Source organism: Narcine bancroftii, chromosome 11 (genome assembly GCF_036971445.1).
Source record: "Narcine bancroftii isolate sNarBan1 chromosome 11, sNarBan1.hap1, whole genome shotgun sequence".
Taxonomy (NCBI): Eukaryota; Metazoa; Chordata; class Chondrichthyes; order Torpediniformes; family Narcinidae; genus Narcine; species Narcine bancroftii.
In genome coordinates, this window is record NC_091479.1 from 65,564,245 (window position 1) to 65,584,600 (window position 20,356).

General features: G+C 41.8%; 1 long non-coding RNA gene across 1 annotated transcript in view; it reads right to left on the reverse strand.

Annotated features, from left to right (window-relative positions):
* The window catches only part of LOC138745825 (uncharacterized), a 46,022-nt gene extending 27,178 nt beyond the window's left edge, over positions 1-18,844 (reverse strand). Inside the window, exons 1-2 of the long non-coding RNA XR_011346528.1 lie at positions 18,756-18,844; positions 16,503-16,547 (exon numbers count right to left, since the gene is read on the reverse strand). This is a non-coding gene — a long non-coding RNA (uncharacterized lncRNA). The remainder of the gene's footprint in view (positions 1-16,502; positions 16,548-18,755) is intronic.
* Between the last annotated feature and the right edge of the window lie 1,512 nt (positions 18,845-20,356).

Sequence of the window (20,356 nt, forward strand, 5' to 3'; positions counted from 1 at the left end):
AAGATTTTGACCTTCTCCACTACTAAGCTCTCGATGAGGACTGGGCCATGTTCCCCGACTTCCTTCTGATGTCCACAGTCACCCAGTCATCTCCTTGGTTTTGCTAACCTATATCCTATATGCAATGTCACTTCTTTGACTAAACAAGACCAATCGAGTTCTGCTTCCAGACCGCTTCCTCCCCCTTCACTGCTTTCAGTTTTCAATTAGTTTAATTGATTGGTGTAGTCAAGTGGCAACGATGCAGTAAGTGGGCACGATGCTCCTGGATTGACATAATGCTGTGGAAATTCAGCAGGTCCAACAGTATACTTTATTCTTCTTTCTTTTCTTTTTCTTTGGCTTGGCTTCACGGACGAAGATTTATGGAGGGGTAATATCCACTTCAGCTGCAGGCTTGTTTGTGGCAGACAAGTCCGATGCGGGACAGGCAGACACGGTTGCAGGGGTTGCAAGGGAAAATTGCTTGGTTGGGGTTGGGTGTTGGGTTTTTCCTCCTTTGTCTTTTGTCAGTGAGGTGGGCTCTGCGGTCTTCCAAGGAGGTTGCTGCCCATCGATCTGTGAGGTGCCAAGATGCACGGTTTGAGGCGATATCAGCCCACTGGCGGTGGTCAATGTGGCAGGCACCAAGAGATTTCTTTAATCAGTCCTTGTACCTCTTCTTTGGTGCACCTCTGTCTCATTGGCCAGTGGAGAGTTTGCCATATAACACGATCTTGGGAAGGTGATGGTCCTCCATTCTGGAGACGTGATCTACCCAGCGCAGTTGGATCTTCAGCAGCGTGGATTTGATGCTGTCAGCCTCTGCCATCTCGAGTACTTCTATGTTGGTGATGAAGTCGCTCCAATGAATGTTGAGGATGGAGCGGAGACAATGCTGGTGGAAGCGTTCTAGGAGCCGTAGGTGATGCCGGTAGAGGACCCATGATTCAGAGCCGAACAAGAGTATGGGTATGACAATGGCTCTGTATATGCTAATCTTTGTGAGGTTTTTCAGTTGGTTGTTTTTCCAGACTCTTTTGTGTAGTCTTCCAAAGGCGCTATTTGCCTTGGCGAGTCTGTTGTCTATCTCGTTGTCGATCCTTGAATCCGATGAAATGGTGCAGCCGAGATAGATAAACTGATTGACCGTTTTGAGTTTTGTGTGCCCGATGGAGATGTGGGGGGGCTGGTAGTCATGGTATATAGCAAAGAAAAAGATACATCACCAATGTTCTGGGCTCGAGTCCTTCATCATTCATACCTTGATGAAGGGCTAGTGGTAAACCATTGTATATATGTTTGGACGTAGTAGGACACGCCCTTTGCTGACTGTGCCTGAGGCTCCTCCCACTGACCCCTGAATAAAGGCGACTGCGCCACATCCCCCTCCTCAGACCAGGACAGTCGAGCAGCATGGGCGGACATCCATTCTGTTGTGAATAAGAGCCCATCAGTTTCTCTACAAATTTCTCGTCTTTGAAGTTTTTGATGGTGCAACAGGGCCCAAGCTTGAAATATCAGTTCTGTATCTTTATCTTTGCTAATATAAAGGACACAACTTGACCTGCTGAGTTTCTCCAGCTTTGTGTTTTTACTTCAACCGCGGTGTGCTTTACATCTTGAGTTAGTGTTTATCTGGCCATTAAACAAATTGGTGAGAGAAGACAATAATTAATGAACTCAGACAGAAATATCATGACATGGTCCCGGCTGACTGATCTTGAATATGAAGTTTTGGGGGGTAAAAATAATATGACCTAAACAGTAACCAAAAGTCTTATGGTAAACAGACCAGCATTTTGAAACCTGGGAAATAAAATGGAAAAAAAAACACTTTTGTTCAACAGTTTTATGAAACAGTTGAAGTAATTTGATACCCAGAGTATTTAAATCTTCACACTATTTACTTGTGCAAAAATATCAAACTTATGATATCTCTCCACCTGAGTTATCAGGGGCTCAAGGAGGAGGAGCCAAAGATACGAGACGAAGTAGCCTGAGATTCAGGGTTGGTGGTTGAGGTGGAAACAATATCATTAAAGATATGATTGGAGAGGACAGTAAGGAAAAGTATGCCCTCTAGAGAAGGCAAAAAAAAGCTAAAGCGTTATTGAAGATCTAGATATCCTGACCAATATTTGGCGTTCCATTTGCATCACTGAAATCCAGATCAATCTCACTGCTTGCTCCAATGTCTAAATTCCAATGGTAATTTACTTATGAGCCCTTGGGTTTGAGACATCTTGAGGTCATGAATGCACTTTGCAAATGCAAACTCATATTCTGAATCATCAATTACCATTACAGAGCCCAATTGCCAGAGGTGACATTCGGCTTACTTGTCTAAAGCACACACATGCCACCTAGTGGTTAAGTACAAAGGCAGCATGAATGAAAAGCATCGATGGAGTCAGCATTGCAGAAACGTTCATATTGAGCAGATGTGACTTTGTGATCCCACAAAGTGTAGTTTTCTCGAATGAGCCATTTAAAAAAAAACTTCAACATGAAAATCTGCAGATGCTGGTGCCGAGGGTAACACTCAAATTTGCTGGAGAAGTTCAGTAAAGTGTAACCAACATTTTGGGCTTGGGCAAGTACATGAAACATTAGTTACCCTTTACTTCCTATGGATGCTGAGTTACTCCGGCATGTTTGAGCAATTAAAGAAAAAAGTATCATTTATTGCTCTTTTTGCATTCTCCCTATTCCAGAGCCACAAAGATTGTAGCGGTTCTTTTCCATGATCGCAATTGGGCCATTTCGCTGGTCCTAAATGTCATTATAGATGCAAAGATTTCCTTGCAGGTTCGGTTGTGTCAACCCACTTCTTCAAAGACACGGGCTTATAACACAAAACTCACTCTCAGCAGCACTGAGTTTATCCTATTCAAAAAATGGTACATGAAAGGGTTACCTCTTAAATTTTTGGAGTGGTTAGAGCTCCAATTATGACTAATCTGTTTCTCACTGCCCTATCGCACAAAATTAATGGGGTAGTATCTGAGCACTAAAACCATTTGATGGGTTTTGAAAAGGAAAAATAAGATGAAAAATAGCAAGATTCTTAGAACATCATGTACAATAACTTGAATTTATAGATACCTTTTAGATTAGTAAAAGATTCCTACAATTCCGGGCAGCAAAATTTGAGGTGATATCTCTGTCTCCTTTGGATGGACCCTTATCACTGAATGAAAAGAGCTTGGAACTGCACTTATTGAATTTAGGATATCGAATGAGGTTCAATTCACTGGACCACAAAACATTTTTTTCAAAAGGTTTGCTTCCCGAAAATAAATTGGGGACAACTTCAAGCTGAATACAAAGATAATTTCAGAATTGTTGTATCATGGAGGAAGTAGGAGGAACGTTAAGTTAACTTTTATTATTGAATCTAGCATGTTTAAATGTATAATGATGCTAATACACTATGTTCGTTCAACTGACCTAAAAATGTTTTGCCACTGATTTTCATTTGTACTCAGCATCTGATGCCTCTCATGTAAGTGTCCAATTGAATTGATGGATTCCAATTGCCCTGATATCACTTTTCCATGGTTGCAATGTCCTGGTGAAACTTTTCACCATGTTCGTCACCGACTGCACCAGGATCAGCCGGGTAGAAGTGCAAGTGCGAATGCAGAAAATGAATTTTCAATGATTTTTTGCACTGCATGGTCTTGTATGCTTGAAGTAGACTGAAAATATGACAGAAAATCACAAAAATAGGTTATATCTAAAAAAAACTGTACGATAGGAATTGTTTTGTGATCAGCAGCCCAAATTTCCATAGGACAGATCTTAAAGTGTTGAGGAGGCAAAATCTTTGTTGCTCAGTGTAACCAGCAGGACTGGATAAGAGTTGTTAATATAAAAGATTCCATGGCACTGAATTGAAGAAGGGAGTGGAATATTTTCAGGATTTATTATTAATTTCTTATTGAGCAATAAATGATGATCAGAGAGGTGTTAGTGCTTTCAACAGCATGGCAGTGATTGCTCTTCAAAAGTTCTTCATTGGCTGTAAAACAATTCACGTTCCCTAAAAGGGATGTAAAAAGTGCTGTATGTTTTCAAAATTGACAGCACGTTACAAGAAATATTGGAAAATAAAATAATGCAGGTGGTAGAAATAAAATAGGAAATGCTAGAAATTCTCAGAAGGCCAGGTAGCATCTACGGAGATAGACACTGAGGTAATGTTTCTGGCCTAAGATCTGTTGTCAGCTCAATATTTTCAGTGTTTTCTGTTTTAATTAAGTAGCAATAAGAACAGGTGAAGTGAAAGATGCAGGTCACATGAGGGAACATGAGGGGAAATCGAAAAGATTTAGGGAGTTAAATCAGAAGCATAGTTCCTTACTAGGATTAGTAAGACCATCTCCTTCACAATCTCCATCAGTACCGGAGTACCACAGGGCTGCGTTCTCAGCCCTCTGCTCTACTCACTATATGAGGGTGTGGCTCGGTAGGACAACACCATTTCCAAATTTGCTGATGATGTCACAGTAGGGGGTTGTATAAAAAGGAAGGATGAGTCAGCGTACAGGAGGGTAATTGAAAACTTGGTTGAATCGTGCACCTCACATTCACTGTCACCAAAACCAAGGAGCTGATTCTCTCCTCCTGACTGCTTGCTCAGTATAAACCAGAGGTATACAATCCAGTTATTATTGGGGGATCAGTGGTGGAGAGGGAGAGCAAATTTAAGTTCTTGGGAGTCACTATCTCGGACCTAACTCACTAATGGCATCATGAATAAAGCACGTCAGTGCCTTTACTTCCTCAGGTTTGACATTGGAAACCCTGGAAAAATTCTGCAGACATGTGATGGGAAGTGTGCTGACCGGCTGCATCATGGTCTGATATGGAGGCACCAATACCCCTCAGCATAAATCCCTGAAAAGGTAGTGGACACAGCCCAGGGCATCACAGGTAAAACCCTCCCCACCAACAAGAACATCTAGAGGGAGAGCAGCGGCGATCATCAAGGGTCCCCACCACCCAGGGCACACTCTGTTCTCACTGCTACCATCAGGAAAGAAGTATAGGTTAGATTTAAGTTTATAATTTACTGTCAGAGTACTACAGGACATTGCATACAACCCTGAAATGCTTTTCTCCTGAAGGCAAAGCAGAATTACCATTGATTGGTAATGCAAAAAACAACTGTGTACAATGTACACATGTAAACAAATACATAAATGTAAACAAACAAATAAATGTAAACAAACTGTGCAATAAAGATTCAAAAAATTTTAAAAAACCCAATAATGTAGGTGCGACCAGACTCGCACGACCTGGTTCAGGAACAGCTGCTCCCCATCCACCATCAGACTCCTCAACGACAAACTCAATCAGGGACTCATTTAAGGGCTCTTACTCGTGCACTTTTTTCTCACTGTATTGCACAGTCGATCTGTCTACATTTCTTTATTTGTTTACATATATGCGTATCTTCTTGAGTACAATGTTTTGTGTTTCCAGTAAATGGTAATTTTGCATTGTCCACAGGAATCTTCAGTGTTGTATGTGATATTATGTATGTACTCTGACAAACAAATGCAGAAAGCATGGTTGTCAATGGTGGGTGAGTTGAAATCCGTCCGCATGGATAACAAGTTTGGAGGAATCTTCAGGCATTGCTTGCCAAGGGAAACTTACCAAGGCTGGGATGGTGCAAAGCAATGGAGTGAAGAGAATTTTAAAATTGAGATGTCACCATACCCAATGCAGCCACACACAATTCTTTTACCATATGTTCACGTTTGACTGTAGGTTAATGCTCTCTCTCTTTGACTGTCCAATAATTAATCTCTATGTCAATGCTTTCCCCTTCATTCTTCCTGCCACTCTAACCTCACAATCAAGAATCTCCTTCCTAAACCTCTCCACTAGCCTGTTCTCCTGTTCAACCAACAGTTTGAATGAATGATATTGTTCGATAGAGAATGAAAGCAAGGACATACAAAGGGAAAGCAGACTGTGCTTGTCTAATATTGGCCTAGGCCAGTGATCTGTACGCAATACTTCATTTCAGTGATCCACCAGACAATAAATCTGCACCCCCTCCCCTAAATGGCACCTTGATTGCTTGCCACACTGTAATACTCTTTCTCACACCTTCTTAGACGTTTTCGTATCATCACCAAATCTATAAATGACATCATTTCCATCGAGCAGGGTTAATTGCAGTTTCTGTAAATGCCTTCGAAACCTTGTCTGATTTAAAGTCATGATTAACAATTGTAGCATGACAATAATTCAGTTACTTAATAATAAGGTTAAAGATGTACAAGTCCTGGCTGCCAATGTGGCATAATAGAAACCAGAACACTTAGGTGGCAGGTGCAAGAGCTTTCAGATGTTGGAATCTGGAGCAAAAACAAGTTGCTGGAGAAACTCAATGGGGTCAGGCAGCATCTGTGGAGGGAAAGGGTTTTTAAAAAAAAGTTTTGAGCATGGAAGGCAGTGCAGAAAGGATGCAGAGATCATATAATCTTCTTGTTTGTGCTCGGCCGAGGGTGCATCAGAGAGGCAATCAATGGGAGAGACTTTTGCCACCAAAAGTGGGCTTGCATACTATCAGATTGTCTCCATTCCTCCGCCATCTATTCAAAGAGTATATTGGAAACAAAGCACCGATGCGTGATTGGGAATAAAGAAAGAAGGAATTAGCATAGTATTGGTTCTGAGTTCATGAAAGGCCCAGAGTATGTGGCCACCTATCTTCGAGATACTATTGACCCACAGCTGATATTGAACAAAGGAGCGCTGCCTTCCTTCAGCGAATATTTGAAGGACGAAGAGATATTAGACTAGGAAAGACACGTTCTGAAGATAGATGGTTGAATATACGATACCTCTGGGATCTCGCTAATGACATAATTATTTTAGCATTTGTATACTGATATCTGCCATTACTCTTTCATTTTGATTTTGCTGAATGCGCTAACATCTTGCCTGTGGATCATCTATGCTTTCAAGTGTGCACATACAATGCATGGCAGCAGGTCATTTAACAATGAAGGAGGATTGGGGGGGTGGGGGGAGGAAATTAAGGTAAAGATCCTTGATCTCCCAGATATCTGCCTATGAACTTAAGAGGTACGAGAGAACATGTTATCATTTTTAATGAGAATGTAGCGGATTTTAATCTCTTTTGTCAACCCAGAGCATCTTAACACAGGGCAAAAATCTTTCTGATTCCAGACTCCATTAGCTAAAATGGACTTATTATTTATTTGCTCAAATGTTTTCCATTACTTCATAGAACGATCACATTTGCATTTCTGCAAAAAGAGCATTCAGAGCCAAAAACTGGCACTGAGCCCAAGCCCAATTAAGGTAAGAGCAAAATTCGAATTAAAAAGACAGGTTTTAGTTCACCTTCTCTTGCTTTGCATGTTTGCCAATAGTGTTTCCCCCCCCCCCCCCCTTCATTCTGACTCTTGTTCAAACGCAGCAGTGAACATGAGACATTGCTGTGTGTTTTCTCTCCTCCTGACTGCTTGCTCAGTATGACCGGGAATCATTCCAGCTCACCCATTAATCAGCTTATCAGCTACTGCTGCTTATAGATCAACAGGCCCACATTATTTGATACAGCTTCCACCCAGTCTCTAGGATTGGTACCGGCACCATTGAACAACCACTTTTTTTTCCCTTTTTTCACTCATGGGAATTTTGGCATCAGATTCAGCGTGAGTTCAACAACTAAATTAACTGCACTGATGGTATAAAATATCATTCACCATGACTGAGCTGCAGGGTTGACTAATGCCAGATGATCCACATCTAAGTAATGATGAATGACGTCCATCTGGAAACCTTTCTTTGCCCCTCTTCAAGTTCTGCCTGTGCGTTCCCCAGCAATCTTTCAGTCAGATTTCCTGCACTCAGGCAGTTTGATTTTTAGTCTGGTTAACATTATGGCTTGTACGAAACAGTCGTTTTCCTTTCATGCTTGACCAAATTAGCAAGGGTCAAAGGCATATTTAACTAGATGCAAGGTTTTTCATTCCCCGCAAAAGCATCTCTGTGTTTATATGTAAAAAAAAGAAATGAGAAATCTGAGTAATGAGTCAAGTTAGTGTGAAAAACGGCTAAAGTTAAGGAGTGATCAGGTGATGCTAATCTTTGGCTTTCAAAAGATTGAATGCTGATTCCGATCTAGTTAATTCATGAAAGATTTTAATAGTTCTGCTAATATAGTTTGGGTGGTAGCATTTCCTTAAATATCTGCCTGTTAAATTAAGCCATTAAATCAGAAAGGAACAATAAATGTTTATATAAATAAGTAAATCCTGTGGCACACAGGTAAAACATAATGGCTCTTTGATCTTCAAACAAAAGGCTGCTCGAAGATCATTGCAGTGATTGATGGTCTCTGCAGAAGCATTACCCATTTATAGCCAACAACAAGGAACAGATTTAGTCTGGAGACATAAAGCTCATGAATATTGAGGCACACCTTTCAGTCCCCAAGCACCCTTTTCAAAAGAGTTTTATTTTCCAAGAGAAAAAAGATGCTGCTTATTGTTTAATATTTGATCTTCCTAGAGCAGATATTAAAATTTTAAAGACTTTGTTTCCTCTGCCAAGATCAGGTGAATGCAAGTAGGAGTCTTCTTCCTCTGACCTACTGCACCAAATGCTAGTGGGATGAGTGTTCTTAGCAGAAGGCCTTTCATTACATCCCTTGTCTGCTGAGGTCGATATTTATGGTTTCAAGTCCTGCTGTGAAGATCAGAGCTTGAAGCTACATTTTCTGGGGGAGACATTAAGCCACCTATCTTTCCAGTTGAATGGCAGAAATTGAAGAGAGCTAGGAGAGTTGTCCCCAGGAGTCCTGTTCACGATTTATGGGTTATCTGGTTTCCTTAAAACAGGCCTAGCCATTATCACATTGCTGTTTGTGGTCCATAAATTAGCTGCTATGTTATAATAGCTGCACTTCAGAAGCACTTTATTGGTTGTGAAGCATTTTGGGATGCGCTGAGGTGTCGTGAAAGATGCTTTTGGAAAATGTGCACATTTTGGGCCTCCAATGTTATCAGAGGAGTGTGACACCTGGGGATGGAGGCGCTGCAGAGCCAGTTGCTATCATTTTTATTTATTTCAGATCACCCAGAAGTCGAGACATGAAGGCAGCGAAACTTCGCCAAAACGCAGAATCGCCTACCTTTCTGAATGTGCGAAGGCGGTCTCCGAGCTGGGCACTCCGACCCCTTTCCGAGAGGGATCATCTCCATGGCGCAGCCCTCCGCCGATCGATTTGAATGGGGAGCCACACTAAGCAGCTGTTTGGGGATGGGCTCATGACGTCACCAGCCTGAGACGCAGGAGTGGATTTTATCAGAATTTTAATGGCATTAATGACCTTACCGAGGATGCGCTAGATCAAGACAGGCTGGACACCAAGACAGGTTGAGAACATCATAAACATTTGCCTTGCCTGCTCCGGGGCCGCCATAGTCCAGTTTCGGGCTCTTCTTCGGCGTGCTTCAATGATGTCACATTGGCAGGTGGAGCAACGGCAGCAGTTGGCCCACCTCCACAGGGCTCCAGAGGGCACTATGAGGTATCTCACCTTTGAATGGGACTCTGAAGCAGTCTTTTTTAGGGCTGCTGTTTGAACAGTAAGTTCCCATTTTTCCATCCGCTCATTGGCCGGTCTCAAGGCGGAGGCCCAACATGAAATGGCCTAAAGTGGTAATTTTAGGTTTGTGTGCATGTGGTGCAGTTCAAATTGGTCTAGTGGAGTCATGGGTTTATTGAAAAGAATGTGGGTGCAGTGGGAAAGGATGAACAGAGAATCAAAACTATTGAGTACATTTGGGTTGTTGACCATTGGGCAAGGAGGAGGATGAAATCGGAATATGGGTGGGTTATTTTTTGAAATGCCATGGATTCTTTGTGAATTGCTGTATGCTTTAATGTTGTAATTGTGTTAATATTTTTGAGGGCATATCACTGGAGTTTGAGATCGTTCAGTCATGTCACCTTTAATTGGGCAACTGGTACTTCTGCTATTTTTAACGCATTGTTCTATAAAGAATTTAGAAATGACATAGTGTTAAAATGTTATAATTGCCATAAAGGTTTCCAGATAATATGGATTAGATAGGTGAAATTACTTCTATTTACTGGTATATATTACATTGACTGAGACCTGTCCTTCCTGACCACACTTACCAGTGATCTTAACTGACCCCCTGGGGCCCTGGGCCATTTCGCTGATCTGCTACCCCAGGCTTACAGGCTTCACCACCCAGAGCTCGGTCAGTTAAATCCTGGCTCTGGTCTTGATCTTTCATTCCGTTTTCCCTCCTGCTTCTGATATGTCCGTCAAACAACCATGGCACCTTACCCAACTCCTGGCCTTGATCATCAGCCAGTTGCCCCAGTCTTTCACCTCCTTCATACCCCTGTTAACATCTGTTCTCGCTGATATGTTTTTGAATATGGAAAAGAGTGCACTAGAATTTTTAGGCAATGACTGTGATGTCTGTGATCCTTAACTATGCTGTGAACGTTCAGCATTTCTCCTTCCCAAAATAAACTAATGAATTTGACATCTTTTTGGTGACCACTCGGAAATGTGGTGGCTAATGCCAGTTTTTGAATTCCTTATTATTCATCAAACTGAATTTAAATTCACCCACTTTTCATGGGCTTGAGTTCATGGTTCCTGATCTTTGCACCTCTGAATTACTAGTAATATGCACATTTGTTACCATAGTCTTTAAAAAATCCTGATCTTTTACAACATCGGATGGAAATGGAGTGGCAGTATTTAATTTCCCATTTGAGGCAGAGAACAATTGGGCTGCCCAATTTGCAGTGTTTGAGCTTCCCAAGGAAGTCTGTTTAGTAATCAGTTGGATAATTTGCCAGCTAAATGGGGTCTAATTGACTAATTTATTTGCATGTTCTCTCAGGTTTTACATACCCTCAACATTTCAGAAGAATGCTGCAGTTATGTTTGCACTTTCTGGAGAATTTTAACATGGCTAATGGGACACGATTAACTAAATATCATATTATTATGCAAACATTTTCCAGACAAGAGTCATGTGTTTCAGCTGTAGCATGGAGCTTATTTTCCAGTGATCATAATTTTTATTTCCATATGGAAATGAGATCCTGGAGGAGACTTGCGTCAAGTTGCTTCTCTTTCCAAAAGGTTTCTAGGGGCTCTGTGATCCACAGCTCTAAGGGGAAGGTTCAGTTGCACCCTCATACATGGGATCCTTTTATACCGATCTAGTGACCTCCGTCATGTTTGAAAAAAAGACACTTTTTTTTCCTTTATTTGCCCCGCTCCACAGTTTAAAATTTATAATTAAACAATTCACATGTAATTGAAGTGCACATTCCATATTTTATTTCAAAGTTATTTGTATACATTTTGGTTTGACCATGTAGAAATCACCGCACTTTTTATACACTGTCCTGTCATTTCAGGGCACCATGTTTGGGACATTTGGCTTCACAGGTCTTTGTGAGTGCTCAGGAATGTTTAATGGTTTCATTGGTGCTGGTATAAGAGAGCTGTGCTTGTTTCAAAGCTTTTGATCATCTTTGGAGTCTGTAGTTGCTATTTTTCAACATGAGGACCAGAGTTGAGCCCGTGAAAGTTAAAAAAACGATTACAAGGCTGAAATAAAACAGTAAGAGACATCGCCCAATCCTTAGGATCCCCAAAATTACCAGTTTTGGAAAATCTTTTAGAAGAAAGAGCGTATTGGTGAGCTCAGTAATTGCAAAGGGCCTGGTGTTCCAAAGAAAACCTTCACTGCTGAAGAATACCCATCATAACCTTGAATAAAATCTGGATTCTGCACTTTAATTACATGTGAATTGTTTGATTACAAATTTAAAACTGTGGAGCACAGAGCAAAATAAAGGAAGAAAAGTGTCTGTCCAAATCATTATGACACTAAGGCTACAGACTAGATGGTCTCCTAACACCTCCTGCCCTCTAATACAGAGATCTTCGGCAGCAATAAGATGAAGAGTTTGGACCAACCAATTACTCAGGGGGAGCTGATGGACTCCATATGTTCCTTTTGGTCGAGTGAAACTCCCAAATGCTACAGCCTACTGCCTGAGTTGAACACGGCTCGTTGGACTGGGTGGGCCCTGGACCTGCTGGAGGCATGTCAGGCTCCATGAGGAAGGGCATCATCACCCTCATTCTCAAGCAGAAGGGGGAGAAGATGGATATCAGGGATGGGAGACTCATGTCATTGTTAAACGTTGACAAACAAAATTCTGTCCAAAGCAATCGCCAATCGATTCAAATCTGACCTGGCGCAGGTGATCCTGCATGGTCCCGGGCAAGAAAATCTCTGACAGCCTCGTGCTGCTCAGAGATACCATCAGTTAGGTGCAGGTCAGAGGGGTGGACAGCTGCCTGATCAGTATAGACTAGGAAAAGCTTTTTTTTTTAAATATTGTGTTAAAATTTTTAAATCACATTGATAGGTACATATATGTAGTAACATCAAGTTACGTGAATATTTTCAACCCTCCCTCCCCCCAACTTCCCACCCTAACCCTCTCCCCTTCCCTAATTATTGATTATAAAAAGATAGATTTTAAATATATATGGAAAAAGATAGATAAAAGTGGAAGAATATATATATATAGATAATATAGGAGAATGTAAATCTGAATACAGTTTGATTTAATTGTGGAGAACAGGTTCACCATTTCGACCAAATATTGAGATATCTTTAATTTAATCGATTCCTCTCCAAAGTTTGTTAACAAGGAAAAGCTCTTGACCGACTATCACATGTACCTAATGGCTGTGCTCTCCAAAGTGGTCTTTGGAGAGGGAATCAGAAATTGGATTAAACTGCTCTACCCAGACATCAAAATCAATGGGTGGGAAACAACTAACTTCCCCAGGAAGTCTGGAGTCAGGCAGTTCCTCCAGTCTTACTTGTGTGCTGCATTGATCAGGCATTCAAGACCTTTTTTTCCACTCACATACGACCATCAGTAATTTTTAACTAACTACAGAGCGCATTATGTGTAATGTATAGAATGTATGGTTTGTGTAATGGTTGGCACAGCATTATTACAGAACCAGTTACCTGTGTTTGGATCCAGCACTGTCAGGAGTTTTCAAGATTCAAGATTCAATTTATTGTCATTGTAATAAAACCATGTCACATTCATGAAATTGCTTTGGCCTGATGTAAAACAGACAGGATCGCCATCGGTGAAATTGCCTGAAGCACCTCTTACAGTCAGAGAAAGAGAAGCAGCGTCCCCCCCATTGTCATCGAGTGACCATAGATTCACCTCCAGCACTTCCGCAGCCCCCACAGCCACACAGAGTCCAGTCCAAACCATTGGCCACCTGAGCTCCAGATCCGAACCTCCGACAGGGTCAGGGACCCTTCATCACTTTCGCCTTCAGCACCACCTTGCATCACGGTTCCGATACCTTCAGCCAGTTTTGAGCCAGTCTCCAGCAGTCTCCAGGTGCCCACAGCCTCTGTAGGTTCCTTGCCTCGAGTTGCCAGCAGCCCCCTGTATGCAGAGGTCTTTCAGCCACAGAGCCCCCTCACTGGCCCGCCACCATGGTCACCATCCTCAGTATTGTCTCCCCACTTTCTGGTGCCCTGCACCAGTGCTCTGCTCCCCTGGAGTTTGCAACCCCTCGTGGCTGCGCTGATCAGAGGTGCCGCCATCTTGAGCGCAGTCCCCACAGTTGCAGGATTTTAAATAAAACTACTGGTGGCTTCTTGAACGGGCCGTTCAAAGCATGTGCAGAGCTGAGGGCAGTTAACTGGGCAGTGGGACCCCACGGGAGCATTGTCTCTGCTCCATGTGCCCCGCGGGTCTGCACCAGTGGCAGCTAAGCTGTTACAGTGGATCTGGCATTTTATCCTGGACTTTTAAAGTTCTCCCCGTGTCTGCGTGGGTTTCCTTCCACATTCTGACGATGTAGGGGGTTTGTAGGCTAATTAGTTATATGGGCAGCACGGGCCAAATGACCTTGGTACTGTACTGTATCTGTAATTTTTTTTTTAAATCAGTCAAACGATTTTTCAACTGTGGGTAGGCTACAAAACCTGCATGGTCTGTATTTTAAAGGTGAAAGGTGAAAAGTACTGCCAGAGCACTTGAATCTAATCCAGTGAATCAGCTGGATCTCACCACTGCAGATTGCAGAGCAAGATTCCCTTTGGAGTTTTTTTCTTGCCCTGAGCAATGGCACCTCTATACCGGACAATAAGACAAGCAGCCAGGATGCTCTCCACCTGCAGAAGTTTTTGACAGTTTTCGGTGACATACCAAATGTCCTCAAACTCGCAAAGTACAACCGCTAGTGGGCCCTCTGCAAGATTACATTAACATGGAGGCTCCAGGACAGGTCCTCAGAAATGTCAACACCCAGGAATTTGAAGTTCTTGGCCCTCTCCACTACTGAGCCCTGATGAGGACTGGGTCGTGTTCCCCTGACTCCCTCCTGAAGCCCACAGTCATTTCCTTGGTTTTGCACAACCTGGCATTGTTCACTCTGAAGCAAATAAGGTTAAGGAGAGATTTGATAGAAGTTTACCAGATTATGAGATGTTTAGATAAATTGGACAAAAAAAAAACAAATCTCCCCACGAGACGATGATACCAGAGCAAGTAGCTTTACATTTGAGGCAAGAGATCAGGAGATAGTCTTGGAAACTTTTTTTTTGCACATTGAAAAGCAGAGGAGAAGTAGAAATGATCAATGATCTCAAAAATAAAAATAAAAAGGTTATAGACCTTTGAGAATGAGGTGGTGGGATCGCTAAATCCCTCAATACAGGGCCAGCAGGCATGGTGTCCTCCTCCTGAGGCAGACTGACTCTATTCCACCACAGCAGGACAAAATACAGGAAACAATTACATTTGACAGGAGGTTCTGAGAAAGCATTCAGCTGCAGTCCTGCCCTTGTTTCAGGATATATTTTATTTGTGCCCTTTAATGAAATGATGTGGAAATCAGTTGATTCCCTAATGCTACCTACAAATTTATCACAAGATCACAAGAAAAAGGAACAAAATCAGGCCATTTGGCCCATCGAGTCTGTTCTGTGACACCTCCCTAAATTAACTGTTCTCACATCTAGTTCTAAGTTCCGGCCTTGTCCCCATATCCTATGATATCCTGACTAATTAGATCCCTATCAATTTCCCCTTTAAATTCTCCCAAAGATTCTGCCTCCACAGCTGCATGTGGCAGCAAATTCCACAAATCCACTACCCTCTAGCTAAAGAAATTTCTCTTCATCTCTGTTGTAAATGGGTACTTTTTAATTCTAAGACTGTGCCCTCTTGTCCTGGAATCACCCAACAGGGTGATCTTAGTTACGTCCACTCTGTCCAATCCTTTCATCATTCAAAATGTTTCTATGAGATCCCCTCTAATGAATAGAGTCCAAGAACTGTTAAGCATTCCTCATATGTTAGCCTTCTCATTCCCAGAATCATTCTGGTAATCCACCTCTCCAACCTTGCTATTCTAAGATATTGGGCCAAAAACTGCACACAGTACCCCAAATGAGGTTTCATCAGTGCCCCATAGAGTCTCATCAACATCTCTTTATTCTTATGCACAATCCCCTTTGACACGAATGCCAACATAGCATTCACCTTCTTTACCACCGATCCAACCTGGCGGTCAACTTTCAGGTTATCCTGCACAAGGAACCCCATCCCTTTGTAATTTTGAGGTTTGAATTTTCTCCCCATCCAAATAATAATCCGATCATTTATTTCCTCGACCAAAATGCACAACCATACATTTCTCAACATTATATCACATCTCCCATTTCTTCACCCATTCTCCTAGGCTGTCCCAGTCTCTCTGCAAGCATTCGATTTCTTCCACACTTCGTAATCTTGGTGTCATCTGCAAACTTTGCCACAAAACTATTTAATCCACAATCTAAATCATCAATATACATTGTAAAAAGAAGCAGCCCCAGCACTGACCCTTGCGAACACCACTCGTCACTGCCAACCAACCAGAATAGGAGCTCTTTATTCGCACCCTTTGCTTTCTGCCTACCACCCAATCTAATATCTCATCTTATTAAGCAGCCTCCTATGCGACACCTTATCCAAGGCCTTTTGAAAATCCAAATACACAACATCCACAGCCTCCACCCTACTTCAAATAATTCCATTAGGCAGGCAGGATCTTCCCTTCATGAACCCATGCTGGCTTAGACCTATCATGCCATGCACCTCAAAGTATTCCATCACCTCATCCTTGAGGATCAATTCCAATATATTTCCAACTACCAAAGTCAGACTAATAGGCCTATAATTTTCTTTTTTCTGCCTCCCTCCTTTCTTAAACAGCAGAACTACATTTGCGACTTTCCAAACCTCGGGAACCATGCCAGAATCTATTGATTTCTGGAAAGTCAATTCCAATGCCTCTACAATCTCTAAGGCCACCTCCTTCAGAACCTGTGGGTGCACCTCATCCTGTCTCAGAGACTTACCTACTTCTAGACCATTCTGCTTTAAGGACCATCTCTCTTGTAATCCTGAAAAATTATAAAAATGAAGTAAACAAATACTTTTCAACTCTCATTACCAGGAAATAATCTGGGGAAATGGCTTTAGTTTTATTCTATTGGGTGTAATTTCCATCTTTTCAAGGAGGAATAATGTTATCCCACCCCGCAAAAATGTTAGGAATGCAGATGAAATTGGGTTCAAATCCAACAGAGATTCAAAGGTTCCTTTGATTGTCATGTAATAATACATTAAAAATGGAATAAATATCATATACTTCAACTTTTGTCTCCTGTAAAGCAAACAAAGTGTTGACATGAGCATTGCCTGGTGCCCTCTAACAATAGGAGAAAAAGGGGGAAAAGAGTCACTGGGTCTCTGTGGTTTCACCTCCAGCATTCCCGCAACCTCCGCAGCAGCACAGACTCCAGTTCAACCAATTAGCAAACCAAGCTCCAGATCCAAACCTTCAATACGATTAAGGCTTCTGTGCCCAAGGTCCTTCAGGAATTTTTGCAATCAGCATCCTCTTGAATCCCAGATCCTTGACTTCTTCGTTGGAAGACTACAGTCAGTACAAATTGGAAACAATGTCTCCTCCTCACTGATTATCAACACAGGCGCACCCCAAGGATGCATGCTTAACCCACTTGCTCTACTCACTATAGACCCATGACTGTGTGGCCAGGCACAATTCCAATGCCTTCTACAAATGTGCCAATGACTCCACAGTTGTCCACAGAATCACAAATGGCAATAAGGAAGCCTACAAGAGGGAGATGGATCAGCTCATTGAATGGTGTAACGACAACAACCTTGCACTCAACGTTGGCACAATCAAGGAGATGATTGTGGACCGCAGGAGGAAGTCAGGAGGGCTCAATAGTGGGAAGAGTACAGGAGCCTAAAGATGAGCACAAGGACAGCTTGTTCCCCACTGCCATCAGATTCCTGAATAATCAATGAACCAAAGACCCTGCCTTACTTTAACTTTTTGTGCACTATGTTTAGTTTTTTTTGTAAGGTGCTTTATCTGAATGTTTGCACAGTGATGTTCTCGCAAAACATCGAATTTCGTGGCAATACGTTCTGATTCTGAAATATCTTTCATACTTTCAACGACCTTCCTAAGGTGCAGTGATTAGAAATGGATGCCTTGGAATTTTGGTACAGGAGGAATGGCTTTAGATTCTTGCATCGTTTACATTAGTTCTGGGGCAGGCCAGTGATTGAACAGGCTTTAAGCAAAACAGGCAAAAACTATATGTATATATCTATATATATATATATATATATATATATAGATATATACTGATATACTGTGTTCATGACATTTCATGTGTCTTTATGCAATACAATTTCCAACCCTTTCCAAACACACACGTGAACTTCCCTTCAGAAAAGGAACCTTCTGCCCAGAACTAGTCCCAGAATCAGAATTTGTCATGGACGTGTCACAAATTTGTTGTTTTGCGGCAGCGAATATTGCTATAAATTATATATTTTAAAATAAATAAATTAGTGCAAAAAAAGAGAAAGTAGATGCTCCAAGAGTCTAGAATTCCACCGTATGGACTTGCCATCATTTTCAGATTCAGATTTCAGATTCATGACCTCACATACAACCCTGAGATTCCTTTCTCCTGTGGGCGTGGCAGAATTACCACTAATTGGAAGTGAAAAAAATAAGCTGTACACAGCGTGAAGCATGTAAACAAAGAACTGTAAACAGATAACGAATGTACACAAACTGATTGCAATACAGAGAGAACAAAAAGAAAATCAATAAAGTGCATAGGCAAGAGTCCTTAAATGAGTCCCTGATTGATTTTGTCGTTGAGGAGGAGCAGCTGTTCCTGAACCTGGTGGTGGCACCTATACCTCTTTCCGGATGGCAGCAGTGAGAACAGAGCGTGTGCAAGATGGTGAGGGTCTTTGATGAATGCTGCTGCTCTTTGATGGCAGCGTTTCCTGTAAATGTACTCAATAGTGGGGAGGGTTTTGCCTGTAATGACCTGGGCTGTGTCCACGACCTTTTGGAAGGCTTTACACTCAGGGGTATTGGTGTCCCCATACCAGTCTGTGATGCAGCCGGTCAGCACACTTTCCACCGCACAGCTGTAGAAATTTGCCAGGGTTTCTGATGTCATATCAAACCTTTGTGTGGCGGACCGAGTGGCCACACAGAATGGTATGGTCTCCCCTTCTTTGCCCAGGAGAAGCCTGAATTTGCAAACCTGCGTGGGTTGATGGATCGCGTTGCTTCCCTGCTGGCAGGGAATTGCCAGAGAGACAATGACTCTGCAGTGCACTAACTTCACTCCCCTTTGTGAGGTGCACTGACATCACTCCCCTTTGTGAGGTGCACTGACATCACTCCCCTTTGTGAGGTGCACTGACATCACTCCCCTTTATGAAACACGTTGACATCACAAAGATACAAAAAATGCTTTTATATTTTTTCTCCCCAACCCCTCTCCTGAGGAAGTAGGGGCGCTGATGTGCTTTCTTCACGATGCCATGTGTGTGTTGGGTCCAGGATAGATCCTTTCTGATAGTGACTGCCAATAAGTTAAATTTACTCACCCTCTCCACCTCTGATCCCCCAATGATCACTGGATTGTGCTGGAAAGGAAAAGGTTTGAAATCCTCTGTCTTAATCGTCCCTAATTGACTCGTTATGTGCGCGATTTCAAAGCTCCAAAGGAAATGGGCCAATGACAATTTTTCTCAAGCAAAATATTTCAGTAACAATTTAGTCTGGAGCAGTGATTCTCAACCTTCCCTTCCCACCCACATCCCACCTTAACCAATCCCTTACTAATCACAGAGCACTGATGGTGTATGTGAGATGGCATCTGCCGTAGATATTTTCAGGTTACTCTGTGTCATCACCTGTCCCTATTTTTGTAATCACCTCTGAGATATCATCAATTCTGATCTCTTGGATGTCCCCAAATTTAATGACAGCTATGCCATTAGCTGCAAAGCTTAAGCTTTGACTTTCTCTCCCTATATTTCCAATTTTCTTTCTCCTCCAAGATGCCATTTACAGCATCCCTTTCTTAGTGGCTTCGTGTTATAAGGAGCTATAATCTGTGGGTCACCTTGAGACCATTTTATTGCATTGAAAATACAACAGGTGCCTCAATTGTATCATAGAAAGAAGCTCTTGGTTCATTCTGCTGTTCCACAAGGTAGATTTTCCTGGAGATTTAATTCACTGTTCATTGCATTAGGGGATGGGCAGGGCTGATAAACAGCCCTTTAAATAATATTGATAAAATCTTTCACAGAGGGCACTGATTGTTCTGGGAAGTAACATGGATTCAAACCCAGGTTCTTTCAAGATCTGCAGGACCAGTCCAAAAACAGTGTTGTTTGGCACAGTAATAGTTTATAGTTTATAGTTTTGATTCTGTTTTAACCAGGATTTTAAACACCTTAAGTTTCAATCTGGGAGTTTATGATTGTTTGAAGGATTTCAAACACAATATTTGGTGCTTTTCATTGCTTTGCCTTTTTATCAGCCCTTACTGACTTATTTTCTTTACTTTTTGGTTTATGTAATTTTGATTGGGGATTTAGACACAAATACACATTTTTTTGGGAAATTTTTATTTAATTATTTGTGTCATTACAGAAAAAAACCCATTTATCAAATATCCTTATCCAAAGATACAAAGATACAAAAAATGCTTTTTTCTCCCCAACCCCTCTCCTACCCAAATGTTAGAAAAATAAAGAAAAGAAGAAAACACCTGCCATTTAATTGACAGTAATATTAGCATGTACAATCATTAATCATTAAAATTACGAATTAAGAGGTGTGGATAAG